The following is a 12,461-nucleotide window of genomic DNA, read 5'->3' as shown; positions in this document are numbered from 1 at the left end:
GTATTTTATTCCATTTAATGAGAACAGAACACTGACAGCAGCTAAATATGGACTTTACTGTTCGTTAACTCCCACTCTTGGCGCTCTATTTACAAATTATTAAATGGATGTACTGAAACATGCATGTCACAGAAAAAGGATCTATGTAGCACATGTCCCAAGTGCTCCCTAAATGACCTGCTAGACAAAACAAAATTAAGCCTATAACACTGATTAAATCGCTTTTATCAATTTCCGTAGCTGTAAATGACTCGGAAAAGTTCCACTGATAAAGTACATATCCTAGTGCTATAAGGCATCTTCTAATATTTTCCCCTTAAAAATTATTAAACCCACTCTTCGTAATAGGTGACGTGTGATCTGTCAAATTCTGTTCATCTAATTGAAATTCACGATGCTTGCTGCGGCATCTGCTCACCCGCCCTTCTGTTCTGCTTCTTATTGGAAATTTCTCGGAATCTTACTTTCGTGCCTAGCATTTTTCTCCCACCGACCACTCCGAGGAGTCCATAGCTGTCTTCTATATCCGTAATGATGCTCGCATCTCCCTGCTCTTAGGATCAACTTTCCTTATATAAAACACAAGTCATGGCTTCCTTCTTCGAAAATGCCCAGGACAATCTATGACTGTTAAACTATGTATACAGAGATACTTCACTTCGAGTGTCGAAGCGCTGTCAGCAATTTCCGTAGGTGCAACATTAAAGATCTAAGATGCGAACTCGCATCTTAGATCGCATTCGAGAGAGAAAGATAATTGTACTTCACCTTTAAACTACACTGTACATCTTGGAAGAAGAAAAGTGAAGAGTCTCATACCTTGCTTTACCGAAGTTTTTGAATACAACCTTTTCGATAATATCTTTGTCTTTTTTTCTCTGAGCCTCTTACTTTTCTTTTAGGTGGCATGTGAACAATTACTAAGGGATGAAAATTGATGTTGTTTACAAAGACCATCTAAAAGTGCTAAAACATTTTCCGAACAGTAAATGTGAATTTTTATCTCGATATCTAATGCCTTCGTGTACGAATCGTGCAACTCAAAACCTAAATAATCCGGCCCTTATTATTAATGAGCTGCTAATCTTGTTCACGAATAGCAAACAAACAATCCATAGCCTAAAAAAATTTACGATCTCGCTGGAGTGTGGTAAAAATAGCTCTGAGGTGAAATCGTTTCTCTTTAAATCTCTAAATACTGCTGCTTGCAGGATAGTCAATTCGATAATTAAATTTTCGAGTGGTTTCCGAATTCGTCCATTTTTCTAAACCCAGCTGAATAATGGATTGCAGGATTTGGGAGGTTCAACTATATTGAATTGTTTTTAAGAATAATATTCGTTATTTATTAAAAAATAAAAATAAATTAAACGATCATCCATAGGCCTGCCAGATTAACGAGAGAATCTTGTGAAAGTAGCAGATTCTGTATCCTCCCCCTAAACCACTACAGCGCTGATCCCCCAGCTTTCTTAAAAAACTATAGCAACTTCAGTATTTCTATTTGATTAAACTCGTTGAAATGTGGAAGCACATCATATTAGTACGCTAATTCAAACTCTGAATTAGCAAAAACGGCATCGTTTTAGTTAAATCTCATATTGTAAATGCCTTCGCAACGAGTTGCCATGATATTGGCGCCTCCGTAGCCAGGTGGGAAGGAGCAGCAGTGCGTAGCACACGCTTCTTGATTAGACCGGGGTTCGAGCCCGTCACCACCAAATACGGAGCATGCGGAAAGGTCAAGGAATGACCACCGCACCGAAGCAATATGGCCTTAGTTGCTAATGCTCCTAAAAACCAAATAACAACAACAATAGCCATGATATTGCACTACTTCGAATAAGTAACACTTCACCAAAGGAGAAGACTATTGTTACTTATTCTCAGCGGATAGCACCACCACCCAGATGGCACCGTTTCGGGGCGATTTGTATATGTGTGGGATAATAACTCGACTATCCACTTGTCCCTATTAGACTTAGAAAAGCAAAAATGTAGAAGAAAAGTAACAGTAGTAGTGGAAGAGGAAAAGAAACGGTGTAGAAGAATGAAAGGGACAGTAACTCCTTCAACTCACACCACTCAAAAACTCAAACTTCTCGAATAGGCAACGCTTCTCCAGTGGGGAAGACTGTTGTTACCTATTCTTGGAAACTCCGGACATCATCAGGCTGCCCTGGTGCCGTTTCAGGGCGATTTGGCCCTTCGTCGGTGCGTGGGTAGGTACCCTGGTGATGCAGTGGTGACAAAGCAGTTACGAAGTATAACTCTATAATATGAGGAGATGCCTGATGGTGTATAAAGTGAGTTTAGACTGAAACACTTTAAGAGCTTAAGCCTCAGGCTGCGAGAGAATTAGACAACGTACAAATTCTCAGCATTTTGGTTCAAAAACAAGTATGACAGTAGGCGCAGCAGCAGTTTCTTCTAGTTCTGTCTCCTTTCCGAAGGAATGCAGTGTTTATTCTGTGATTAAAATAGCTGTAAATCACGTGACTAAGCTGTCCAGTAATCAAACAATGATCTCTTCCTACTCTGAGTGCAATCAGAGCATTAAAAAAATCATCCAAGCCAATCCACTCTGTCTTGAAACAAATTGGATCATCACAAATAATTGCGTTACATGCTGGAAGCCAATCAGTCACTTTCTGTTGGATACCAGGTCATGTAGACATTGAAGGAAATGAATATGCAGATCAAGAAGCTAAACATCCGACCACAGCATGCTCTTTTACCTACCAAGTGCCGAATACAGATTACAAATCAGTTATTACAAAACGTGTGTGAAGAATAATGATTGCAAATCTGGCAGGCTCAGGGTGGAAATAAGCTGCTGCAATTTAAAGGGGAACCTCAGTTGCGGGCATCAAGCATGATATCAAATAGACAAGAGGAGGTGGTCTTAGCCAAGATGCGTATTGGGTACACACACACACACACACACACACACACACACACACACACACACACACACACACACACACACACATCTAACTGCTCATGGGAGATGGTTCCCCCTCTTTGTCCATATTTACAGTGAAGCATATTCTAATAAACTGTAGCCATTATATTAATGTTCTAAATATAACTTTCATTTCTGCAAGAGCCTTTAACATTATCTAATCTTATTGGAGACAATGCAAATCTAGCTGAATTCTAATTCTTTCTGTTATTGAATTATACACGATTATTTAACTGATTTTAACTTGAAACTGCTCTACTGAATAGAATCAGCCAAAATATGGTCTTAGTAGCCCTTGTGCCATGAAACAACGTACGGACCAACCCTAATGAATGGCGTATATTTACTGGTGCCTCAAAAATAAATTTAAAAATCGTTTTCTACACAGTGGAAACGCTTTCAAATCAGTTCTTCTACTTCATACTGTTGGCTTGGAAGAAACATAACAAAATATGTCCTGAGTGCAATAATATGTAATTTTGCTTGAAATGTCTGTGGTGATCTTAAGGATAATTGAATTGCTCTCTGGTCTACAGGAAGTTTCACAAAATACTGGGTTTTTTTGGGCCATTCATGCAGCAGTGGGAGGATTTTTACCATGGAACATAATAAAAAATATGACCACTAGTTGAGCCAAAAAAAAGGTCCTCCTCCCACCTTTAACATATAAAGTTTGGATTATTGATGAAATTTTAGGGATCTGGCAAAGCGGAAGTGGTTTCTAAACTGAAGGAGGAAATTCACTGGGCCTCAAACAAAAACTTCTCAATGATGGTGTATTTGAAACAAAGCTGCAGGATACTGATCTTGAAGCTTGGTGATCATTGAAAGCAGTTGTGCAGGAATTTCTTGGAAAAAGTAGAGAAGTTAGCTATGAATCTTTAGTGTCAACTTTACTGCAATGGTATGGTGGAGGTGCCGAATGTCTTTGAAAATTCGTTTCTTCATTCCCATCTCATCCTCAAATTTTGGGAGATGTAAGTAATGGACAAAGGCTGGGCTTTTATCAGGACCGATACACAATGGGAGATTGCTGCTGGTTTCTTAAGGGAGGGCAGTAGACTATATGAAAATCCTCTCTGAGTGACAATGAATTAAATAAAAAGAAATATGTTTGATTAAAGTATTTTAAAATGAATAAGACTGATTTTTAAGATTACATACATATTATTGTGTGATACTTCCACTTGTTTATGCTTCAAGCTATTTATCGAACTGCCAGTTTTCATTTTGGCAGTACAAAACAAACAATTGACAGATACGAGGGCTGTTTGAAAAGTTAAGTAGCTTTTTTTGTGGAGAAACCGCACTTTCTCCAAATGACACCGTACACATTTTTTCACTAAACTAAAATACCTTACTTGAAACGAGTGGGCGAATGTACGCCTGCACAAGGATCAAGATCACAGAAATTCAACTAGCTCTGCATGGAGCCTTTGGTTACAGAGTTACGGATGGAAAATACTTACTTGTTCAGTACGCAGTCCCATCCTTTCATTTCGTGTCTGAAGAAAGATCTGGCAGGGAACCGAATCATTGATCCCGATGAAATTAAACTTGCGTTGGAAACTGGTTGACTAGGAATGTCCCTGATTTTTATGGCAGAAGTATGACTGCCCTAGCGACAAGTGTCTGAATGTGATAATATCGAAAACTAGCGTTTTAATGTCTTCTCTGTGTCATGCGTTATGACAGGATCCTTATCAGATATTTATAGAGGCACAAAATCCATAATTAGTTTCGGATTTAATTCAAGAATTGGCCAAGCTGTCAACATTAAACAGGATTTTCTATCGTGTTAGTCGAGTACCGGATTCGATTGCTCAGAGTCGTTGTATTTTATGAAAAATAGTTCTCTGCGCATAAATACACAAGCAATCGATAACATAACATATTTCTTATCAGTTAAGTGAAGAATTACTACTACAGTGTAATTTACACTCAAAAACGGTCCAGTGCATGCGAAAAAACAGCTACATTCCTTAATTTGCTTCAAATTTCTCAGGAAGGGAGAAGTAGTAGGGGAAAATGTCTGATGTGAAATATTACTTCGTTCCACGGAGCATCACGTTCGAGATGTGTCTTCGTACTTTGAAGATAACAAGTAGTGTTTTAAAATACTGGCGTCGATCCTGAGGCATGAACGCAATAGCGTGTTACTTCCTGTAGTTTATGAAATAACCTTTCGCATCGGCGAATACTTCATACTCCAGAGAATCGATCATCGGCTGGTCGAGGCGTCTTATGTCTGCGGTATTCTCCAAGGAGAGGGCCACAAATACGAAAGAAGACGCGAACGGATCTAAAGTCGCTTGAAAAATGTCGATAAAAATTATTGCGGCGAAAAAAAAAGTCAAACAAACCAAAAACGTGAAGAAATTATGGAATAAAAACCCTCCAGATATTTAATACTACAACGAAAGCATCTGGGGACCGGTTACCCTTTAGAAAAAAACGAGTAAAAGAATTGCGCTCATTTTGAAGTGTGGTGGCAAAGCTACGAGGTTATATTTTAATTTCTCAATGTCGCCTGAAAGAAAGGTGCTAACACAAGATTGATATTAATAAAGTTCGATCGTATTATTTTTAATTCATTACTCTTTATGACTCTTGACACATTTTCTCGTTTTACAATTCTTCAACTATTTTGGGAAGACGTAATCGTCTTTCCAAAACAGTTGAGGATTTAGCAGTTTCAATTGAATATCGAGACATTTTCCAATATTGAAATTTTCGGTCCTTTGGGATTTGTTCTATCAATGTATACAATTCAGCCTATATTAACGCTTCATTAATCTAAGAACTGTTGTCAAATAAGCAACAGGAAGCTTAAACAAAGTTTTAAATGCATTTTCACCATCGCATAATTTTATGGATCCCTCGTCTGTTTCTTGCACTTCCGGACTTACTGCAATGAAAGAATTTCGCTCGGTTTATCCAAGCTCATCACAAACTACACTTTTCGCCGCGTTCAGCGAGCGGGCTTACGAAGTACTATTCTCATTAATAAACTGGTTATAAAGATTCTTACGTTATAGCTCTTGCCTTCGTTCCTGCAAGGTAACCCCGGAACATTTCGAGATGGATAATTACCCCTAGAAGCGTTTTGCTGCAGAATACTTCGATGATGCCCACATTCGGATGAACAGACGCTGTATTCTGATTTATCCGATAGAGATCTGGGACTCTGGGAGTGTTTATGCATTTTAATAAAGCGGCGGAAGATTGACATGGATTCCTTCATCCCAGAAACCTGTATATCAGGCACGCGTATGAAAGATAAGCGCGTCAGCTATTATCAGAGCCAAAAAGCACAGTCTCGTAAAAATACGGGAATGTACGTAAGCTTTTCCAAGTTGTTGTAACTCTACGAAACTGAACCACTGCAGTATTTGCAACGAAATGCTTAGTTTTTACTTTGGGCACGATGCTTTCGTTCGAAGCAGTATAAGTCAACTTCATTCTTATCTCTCTCCACACGCATTCCCTGAAAATTAAAACCCACAGAAGTTAATCCCAGTATAAACCAGTTTCTTCCGACTGAGAGTTAGAACTCTCAGGCTATCCACGACACTACAGAATTGTGGGAATTATCATCGAGACCATAGCTGATTTTTTTTATTTTTTTTATTTGGTAGTTGTTGGCGCATCGGCTTCTGTGGCCATAGTGCACCTCCCAAGGTTTTTTGCAGTACTTTTATCCAAGCCCAAAGCTGGATTCGAACCCGCGACCTTTGGGTTGCTAGGCAGGCACTTTGCCCACCCGGCTAGCCCGGTCGGCACCATAGCTGAGTGGTCAGAGTCAAGTATATAGAGTTAATCATGTCACGTATTCTGCTCTTTCAAATACTGTAATATTTTTGTGGATTCCTTTGTACTAAACCCCTTAGTATAAAGGGAAAGATTTTTTTTTTAATTAAAAAAAAATAAAGATAAAAGTGTGGGAAAACAAACAAAAGAAAAATTCTGCTCCAGAGGACCAATAAAATACATAGTGAACCACCTGTTTGTAGCATGGCAAAATTTTTAAAAACATTTAAATGTTTATAAAAATTTTGTTCTTGCTCTACTACGAGTAGTACATACAAAGTTATTATGAACAGTATCGTATTGAAATCCTGTGTTTCTAGTCGCTCGAGTAACGTTCAAGACTTCATTCTAGATCTGATTGTAAACTGTGATCCTTGTTGGGTGGTAAGGAAGAATAATCTTAAGCTAATAAAAGCTATATAATGCAAATTACCATGACTTACCGGTGTTATATATTGCGTGTGTTCTGGGAAAGCAACCGTACGCAATCCCGAGACCAGCCAACTCAGCAAAGAACTGTCTGTTAGCTAAACTTTCAGTCGAATTCATAGAATGCCACTTCTAGTATCAGCAAAAATGCTAACTGGCCCATTAATAGGTGCAACAAAGTCAAATACACCGAAACATCAATCACTAATATAGGACAGCTTCATTATTATTAAATACGTTTATCCGGTTGTAATTTGCCCTTGTTTTATCAAGAACAAGCAGAGGTACATGGATACTTTATCAGATGCTCATAGCGCGCTCTAGAGGCAGTATGCAGACCGCATCGGCTCCTTTGGAGTCGGTTGAGTGGACCTTGTATTTAATAACATTCATCTATCATTCAAAGTGTTTTACATATTCACACGCCATATGGGCTTCGACCCTGGCAACGCTACCATGATCATTCTAAGGGCCAAGCCCTGTCGCCATAGAGATCTTTTTTCTCCACTTATCCGGAATTTGGGTTTTTTGCTTTGCTTCACTTTTGTTCATTTCTTAAGAGTTGGCGCACGTCATCAAATGGTGTGATTCTTGGTCATCTTCTGCTTCTTTTCCCTTCAAGCAATCCTTCTGTTATGTTTACTATCCAATCATTGTCCCCAGAGATGTCCTAGGAATCGCATCTTCCTTTTTATTATGGTTTTCTTGATTGCTCTTTGTTCCTCATCTACTGTGAGGACCTATTCATTCGTCTTTTTGTCTCTCCAGTTGATTTTCATCAATGTTCTCCAGTAAATCATCTCAAATGCTTCAATTCTCCTCCAGTCTTTTGCTGTTATTGACCATGTTTCACATTCATACAGCAGTATACTCCATATATAGATTTTCACGAATCTTTCTCTTTTCTTTTTTTTACTAAGTGCTTCTTTCGCTTTTGCAATTCTGAAGTCAATAAAATATTTATTCCACGTGGCTAATTATCGAAGTAAATGAGGATATTATAAGCACAACAATAAAGTTGAACCAGTAGAGTAATGGATAAGAGAGCTTCATGTATATGAAGCTCTCTTATCCATTATTCATGTATATGAAGCTCTCTTATCCATTACTCCTTATACCTAAGGCATAGGATTAAATTCAGACGTTTTTTTCTTTTCCCCCTTCTCCCTTTATCTTTTGACAGAAAAATTGAAAAAAGTGGTATACGGAAAGGAATTTAGTGATTAAATAAACTAACAACTGGACGTTAAATCGGAACCTTATTTTATGTAGAGTGCGGATAATTCTGTCTATCGTTATCATCACTAGGACTCGGAAAGGAGAGAAACACCATTGTGGGTCGTCATACACGTCGTTAATATCAAATACGCGTTAACTGCCGTCTGTTCTGTTATCCCCACGAGCCTTATAAGGGTCATCCCCCCCCCCCTTTACTGTTATATTAAGGATTCAGTTGATATGTCACCAAGACATATAATTCGCTAATATTCAATTCCTGAAAGATTCGAGTCAGAATGCGGATAGTTATTTTATCTTACATTATTAAATTGAATTAGCTTTACTAGTTTCTTAACGTTGCTAAGGAGCAATAATATTTGTTTTATAGGTAGATTCTATTTGAGTGAATATAACAACACAAATTTCAAAACTGATAAGTTTCAAATTTTGTTAAACTTTAACCGTGTGACAGTCTATTTCGCCATGGGAATTATGATCCGTGTAGAGGTCATTTGACGTTTCCTTCATGTCTGTGGTGTGTTATGCGGATGGTCACACTTGTTGGTTTACTTTATTCTAATCGCTAAGAGACCTACGTTTCACTCGCTAAAACTATGAAAAATGTCGAATATATATATGCATTCAAGGATTTAGTATGGGAAGCTACTAGGCTTTTCATACCAACTAAGAAATACTTTTAAAGATTTAGACCTAAATGGATGTCAGATGAACTAATGAGACTCGCGGCAGAGAAGAAAAATGCATATAAATTATCACGAGACACAGATGCCTATGGTAGGTACAAGCTAATCTGTAATCACGTCACAAAGAACGTTAGGCAAGTGAAGGCAGATTACGAGAAACCTTTCACAAAAAATGCGAAGAAAAACAGAAAGCCTTCTTTACTTATATAAACTCTAGAAGGAAGAGGATGAATCACATTGGTTCACTTGATATTGATGGTTCACTGTTGATGATCCTGCTCAGATAGCTGACAAACTGAATGAGTATTTTGCATGGAGGGCAGAAGCTTATTAAACTCTAACAAAATGCTTAATGATTTTGTAATAACTGAGAGCAAGATGGAGGAGAAATTGTTGAAGTTAAACATAAGAAAGGAACCTGCGGTGGATGGGATCTATCCACTTATATTAAAGGAGGTGGAAAAGGAAGTAAGAAAACCCTTGGTTGTAATTATGAGAGCGTCCTTCGACTCAGTGGAGGTCCCCACGGACTGAAATGTGTAAATATATCCCCAATTCACAAAGGGGGATCGAAGGGTGATACGAATAATTACAGACCTGTCAGTTTAACTTTTGTTCCGGGGAAAATAATGGAGTCACTTGTTAAAGATGCATTGCAGGATCACCTAGACAAGACTGCAGCAATAATTCAGACACAGCATGGGTTTGTTAAGGGAAAGTCTTGTCTAACCAATTTGATTGGATACTATGATGTGGTTACAAGGGAAATGGATGCTAAAAATAATTTTGATATTGTATACTTGGATTTCAGGAAAGCTTTTGATACTGTTGCACAAATTGAAGCAGTATGGCATTAAGGGCAAGTTGTTACAATAGATAAAAGGGTAGGTCAGTGGGAGAAGACAGAGAGAGGTATTCAACGGACACTGCACTTCGTGGACTAATGTCATTAGTGGAGTTCCTCAGGGTTCGGTGTTGGGCCCATTGTTGTTTTGTATATTTATCAATGATATTTATGAAAGTACATCAGGCTTAATAAACAAATTTTCAGATGATGCAAAGGTTGGCAGGGTTGTTAATGAAAATATGCTACTGAAACAGGATCTAGAAGAGTTAGGAAAAGGGGCTGAGAAGTGGCAACTGAAGTTTAACATTGACAAATGCAAAGTACTGCATATGGGTAGAAGTAACCCCAGAGAAACGTACCAACTGTGCGGTACTATACTCAGGGTGGTAGAGAATGAAAAAGACCTGGGGGTAATTGTGCAGTCAGATATGAAGAGGGCAGACAGGCTGCCAGAGTAACTAATTATTCTTTTGTAAAAGGCAATGATCAGGCCAAGCCTTGAGTACTGCGTACAGTTTTGGTGGCCTCATTTTAGGAAGGATGTACAGTTGCTAGAACGAATACAGAGAAGGGGAACGAAGGGGTGTTCTTACCAAGAAAGGCTTAAATTCTGCAATTTGCAGCACCTGCGAGGCGAGATTATCTGATTGAGGTGAATAAGGCCGATGGGATTCTTCCTCTTTCTCAGATTACGAACCTGAGGTGGTATAAATTGAAATTGAGGAAGGACAGTTGTAGAAAATATGTTCGAAATTTTCCCTTTAGCCAGCGGGTAGTTGATTGCTGGAGTAAACTTCCATCTGTCGTTGTAGAAATACATAGCTTAAATAAGTTCAAAGAAGAACTGGACAAAATTTTAGAGCGAATGGTTGTGTGAATTGGGAATTTTTTTTTTTTGACTGATGCTGTATAAGCTTGCTTTATTGCATCATGTGCCTCTACTAATGCTAATGCTTCTCAGAGATCTGAGTTCCTCAGGTTCTAGTTCCAGATTGTTGATTAACTCCATCATATTAACATTTTAGGCAGTGTAATCATTGTACTTCAGTGGGAATAATGAGTAGATTGGGCGACTGCTCACGATTCGTGGACCAGCAAGTAGATCTTTCAAATTTGAAGTATCAAGATCCTGTCAGTAGTTCGCAAGCGCGAAGATATTTCGAGCTTTGATAAATTTAAATAACAAAGAGATATTCCAAAGTAACTTCGAAAGGGAATGTCGGAGCAAACAGTAGCTCAAAATATCTACAGACTTGTAAGTTTGACATCTATGCCAGAGAAGATTATTGAGCCTTCAGTTAAGGATGTAATGTAGGATCATCTGATTCCAAAGTTCGAGTATATAATTAATCTGAAGATGAGTGATCCTACTCTATTCATTCACCTTTCGGGTCTGTGAGTTAAACCTGACCATAACAGAAAATCATTTTTGTTAATGATGCAGCAATGTCTGCTTGAATCTGATGATGCTACCTCCGTAGCATCATCCAGTCAGGAAACAATTCTTTCACTACGAAAGTCGAAACATATTAAAGTAGCAAAATTCCTAGGTATTGCGTTAGTTTTTTAATTTCCTATATACTCTTATAAATTAAATGTCAAGTAATTTAGAGTAAGACCACTTTTCCCAGACGACCAATTCAGATTTTTACAGTAGTGTTCAGAAACGAAACAAAAAAAAAAAAAAAAAAAAAAAATGCAAATGTATAGATTGATAAAAGGGGGGGGAGAGGGATGAGGAGTTTGTTTAATAATTCTGATGAATTAAAAGTGGTGGTCAAGGAATGGAAAAATAAGAAACATTCTGATACACTGGATGCAGAATTTGCGCACGTTAAGAACCTTCAAATAAAATAAACGTTGGTTAAATAATAACTGTTTTCAGTGAGGTAAACACTCGTGGAAGTTATTCTGAACTTCAACTTTAATATATTTTTTTATTTATTATAGTAGGCGTTCGCTACCAAAACATCTATATATTTAGTATGTAGGTAATGTAGTTAATGATATTCCAATGAGTCTCAAAGACGCTCAGGAATTAGCATTAGTAGAGGCATACTATGCAACAAAGCAAGCTTATGCAGCATCAGCCAAAAAAGAAAAAAAAACCTCTTCCACTTCACCCCTCCATTCATTCAAATTTCTGTCCAGCTCAGCCTTAAATTTATTTAAGCTATCAACTTCCAGAACAAAAGATGGAAGTCTGTTCCACCAATCAACCATCCGCTGGCTAAAGGCAAATTTCCGCACATCTATCCTACAACTGTCTTTCCTCAATTCGAATCTATGCCCCTCAGGTTCTTAATCTGAGCAAGAGGAAGAATCCCATCAGCTTGCTCAACCCATTCAAGGCCTTATACACCTCAATCAGATCACCTCACTAGTGCCTATCCTCCAGGCGCTGCAATTTGCAGAACTTAAGTCTTCTTCGTAAGAGCACTCCTTCGTTCCCCTTCTCTGTACTCGTTCTAGCAACTCTACAACCTTC

At 38.2% G+C, this 12,461-nt stretch overlaps 1 protein-coding gene across 3 annotated transcripts in view; it reads right to left on the bottom strand.

Annotated features, from left to right (window-relative positions):
- LOC150079139 (neuromedin-U receptor 2-like) overlaps positions 1 to 12,461 on the bottom strand; it is a 289,047-nt gene that overhangs the window by 22,622 nt on the left and 253,964 nt on the right. The window contains exon 1 of one of the 3 annotated variants that reach the window (XM_090382812.1): positions 4,435 to 4,476. The exons of the other annotated variants lie outside the window; for them this stretch is intronic. The gene's annotated coding sequence lies outside the window, so the exon portion shown is untranslated. Of the gene's footprint in view, positions 1 to 4,434; positions 4,477 to 12,461 lie in introns of those variants that run through there. 3 annotated transcript variants of the gene reach the window in all.

Source organism: Mastigoproctus giganteus, chromosome 10 (genome assembly GCF_048544385.1).
Source record: "Mastigoproctus giganteus isolate SK-2022 chromosome 10, ASM4854438v1, whole genome shotgun sequence".
In the NCBI taxonomy this organism is placed as follows: Eukaryota; Metazoa; Arthropoda; class Arachnida; order Uropygi; family Thelyphonidae; genus Mastigoproctus; species Mastigoproctus giganteus.
The sequence above is the reverse complement of the archived record's forward strand: the minus strand, read 5'-3'. Positions and strand labels throughout refer to the sequence as shown.